Source organism: Adiantum capillus-veneris, chromosome 16 (genome assembly GCF_014529385.1).
Source record: "Adiantum capillus-veneris isolate H3 chromosome 16, ASM1452938v2, whole genome shotgun sequence".
Lineage (NCBI taxonomy): Eukaryota > Viridiplantae > Streptophyta > Polypodiopsida > Polypodiales > Pteridaceae > Adiantum > Adiantum capillus-veneris.
In genome coordinates, this window is record NC_140946.1 from 151,286,266 (window position 1) to 151,289,757 (window position 3,492).

General features: G+C 40.6%; 1 pseudogene; it reads left to right on the forward strand.

The window, feature by feature from the left end:
- The first annotated feature begins 602 nt into the window (after positions 1–602).
- Positions 603–1,956, forward strand: LOC147440072 (elongation factor 1-alpha pseudogene; annotated as a pseudogene).
- Positions 1,957–3,492: the final 1,536 nt, after the last annotated feature.

The window sequence follows — 3,492 nt, forward strand, 5'->3', positions numbered from 1 at the left end:
TTAGTGTACCTCACAAAAGAACCATAACAAGAGTTAGAATTCATATAAATTGATGATACGATCGTTTGAAATATGTTCACTTATGTTATCCCCCTTTCATGTTTGAAAAAAAAAATATGCAAGTCGCCTTGCATGGCGGAGTTTGCACGATCGTCTCCAATTTTTATAATATGAGAGAACGCGCCATTCTCATGACAATGTGCAATTTTTAGTGGGTTTGTTTCACTAAGTTCTTAGTAATAAGTAAAGAATTCAAAGTATTTTACGTACTTTCTATTTCGACATTCATTTGTCGATTGTCCTGAACAACACGATATTCTCGGCTAAAGCTTTGTGAATGAGCTTGGTGATATACTTTATGCCTACTCTCATTGGTATATCTTGCAATCTCATCGTGGATTCTCATCCGTGTGAAGGTCTTGTGTAAGGCCAAAGCTTTCAAAGAGCTGATGAAATTGGAGGATGATCAGATGATGGCATCGTGGTTGCATTTAGAGAAAGGCCTTCCCTTCACATCTAGTAAAACAGCCTTGATTTTCCTTTCCATAGCCACGTTGGACATATCCTAAAATTAACGCACTTCAAGAGACGGCATCGTAGAGATGCCCATCAAGAACGTTCGTGCTTTTGTTAGGGAACCACATTTGGCATGCATACCGAGCAAAGCACCAACACGAACGACAACCTTCTCCAACAACACATTCCAACCAATGAAAGTCAGGATAGGAAGCCCATCAAGCAATGTGCCCTCTTAGTATTAGTGGCAACAATGCACCATGGAAAAAATCTAGCAATTAGTGCATTCCAAGAGTCCACACTCTGGACAAGAAGCTCCTTGAGCAAGTGCGTAGACCCACATGCCTTCAAGATGTAAGCATAGCCTTCAAGGCAAAAGTATAGGTGATTGAATTTGGAGAGATACACTTGCTTTGCATCTACTGAAATCAACCTAGAGCTTTCTGGCCCTGCCCCTCTATGTGTAGAGGCACATGCCTTCAAGATGTAAGCATAGCCTTCAAGACAAAAGAATAGGTGATTGAATTTGGACAGATACACTTGCTTTGCATCCGTTGAAAATGGCCTAGATCTTTCCAGACATGCTCTTGTTGCGCACATTCCGCAATCAATGCATTCCAAGAGACGACATTCCGAACAGGAAGCTCCTCATGCACTTTTTATGCCTTCTCAAGCGCACCAGATTTGGCATATATATTGACCAAGACATGCCAAGTACAACACTTTTTTCAATAACCTCTGACTGACAATATAATTGTGAATTTTTGTGCCCATATCAGCATCTGCATAGATCCACATGCCTTCAAGATGCATGTGTAGGTGATTGCATTTGGAGAGAGACCCTTGCGTTGCATCTGTTGAAAACAGACTAGAGAGCCTCTGTGTGGGAAAAATCTTGCAATTAGTGCATTCCAAGATTCCACTTCAGACTGCCCCTTCAAGATGTTTACAAGATTGGTGGTACATTGGAATTGTACCCGTTGGTGTCATCAAGCTTGGAATGGTTGTTACATTCACTCCAGCTGGCCTCACCACTTAAGTGTAGTCTGTAGAAATGCATCATAAAGCCCTTCTTGAGTCTCTACCAAGACATAGCGTTGGTTTCAATGTCAAGAATGTTGCAGTCAAGGATCTCAAATGTGGCTATGTGGCTTTTGACTCCAAGAATGACCTTGCAAAGGAACCTGCCAATTTACCTCCCAAGTTATTATTATGAACCACCCCAAACAGATTGGCAATGGCTATGCCCCTATTCTTGATTGCCATACATCTCACATTGCTGTGAACTTTGATGAGATAACTACCAAGATTGATAAGCGCTCATGAAAGGATCTTGAGAAGGAGCCCAAGTTTTATAAGAGCGGTGAAGCTAGTTTTGTGGATATGATTCCTATCAAGCCAATGTCTGTGGAGACTTTTTCTAAGTACCCTCTCTCCTAGATCGCAACGTTTGCCTATTGTTGAAATAGAGAGCTTCCCGCACCCTCGCAGCAGAAGCAACAGATTTGGTAACATTTGCACCTGAAGCATCCTTCTTCTCAATAGCCTTGATAACTCCAATGGCAATAGTATGCCTCATATCACGTACAACAAAGCATTCAAGAGGAGGAACATTCATTAAAAATAGCATGTGATATGCCTACAATTAAAAAAGTGAGACGATGGAGCCACTAGAAACCTATGCCACATGGAGAAAGGAGCTTCCAGATTTTTAAATCTATTTATATATTGATTAATTTCTTTTGAATACAAATGGTGAATGTTAGCTCACTTGACCAACCCCGTGGCCCTTTTTGACTCCTTTTTCTGTGGACTGTTGACTGAAATTAAATTTTTGGTGTCTTGAGCCCTTTCTTCTTGCTCAAATAGCACAATCTTTTGCACAAGTGTTTGCTTTCAAGTACTACAAGCTTTGGTAATGCAAGTTTCACAAAATGATGCAGTTTGCTTGATTTTTCCACTCCCTTATGTTTAATGCAATGTTTAGGGTTGTCCTAGCAAGTTTTAGCCCTCCTGTAGGTGATTTTTGTATGGAATCTTGATTTTTGTCTCTGGAATGCAGTTTCTGGCTTGTAAAATGCACCTTACTCTCACCAAATTAGTCACAACTTGGCAAAAAGACTCAATCAAGCATATAAAACAACATCACTTAGGTGTTAGCTCAAGCAGGGTCCCAGTATCTCTCTGGAGATAGTAAGTGCGCTTACTGTCTGGAGGACAGTATTGCACTTTTCTATGCTCACGGGATGTATTTTGACACTCCTAGCAATAGGAACCTCTTACCTGGGCGTATACTCACCTTCTGGAGTCTTCACCTGGGTTGTGGGCTTGCTGGCTTGAGTTACAGTCACTTTTGCAGATTTTGTTGTGTATACCAAGCACTTGACAAGACCAAAACACATCAAAATTGGATTATAACTACACAAACTTGCTTGTTACTAATCCTACACCATGTGTACATGCTTTTGCTAGGTCAGTTTCCCAAAGCGCGCTTACTATCTAGACTTGCAAATTGCAGCTTTTTTGGTACCTGACACTTGCTGTGGTTACCAGAGGTGATTTTAAGTGCTTTTGGACACTAATACCAACTCTGTACACCAAGATGGCTTTTCTAGGTCACTTCAATCACTTTACAGCACCAAACACACCGACCTTGGGCGAATCCAAAGTAAACTGAACCTTTCACATCCAAAACACTCCACACATGTGTCCTACTTATTCGAACCCTAAAACAACAAAGAAAACACTGAATGGTATCTAAATCTTAAGAAAAAGCAATTTTTAGGTGTTTTTTTTTTTGGATGTTTTTGTGCTTGACCTAACATGCACTTTTGGCACACACTAAGCCAAACACTCTTAAGCTACTGAATGCTGAAAACACAACTTTTACACTAAACTACAATGATACTCTAAAGTAACAATGACAGCGGCAAGAAACTCACCTGTCCTAGACTAACAAAGCCAAGGATAACTCGA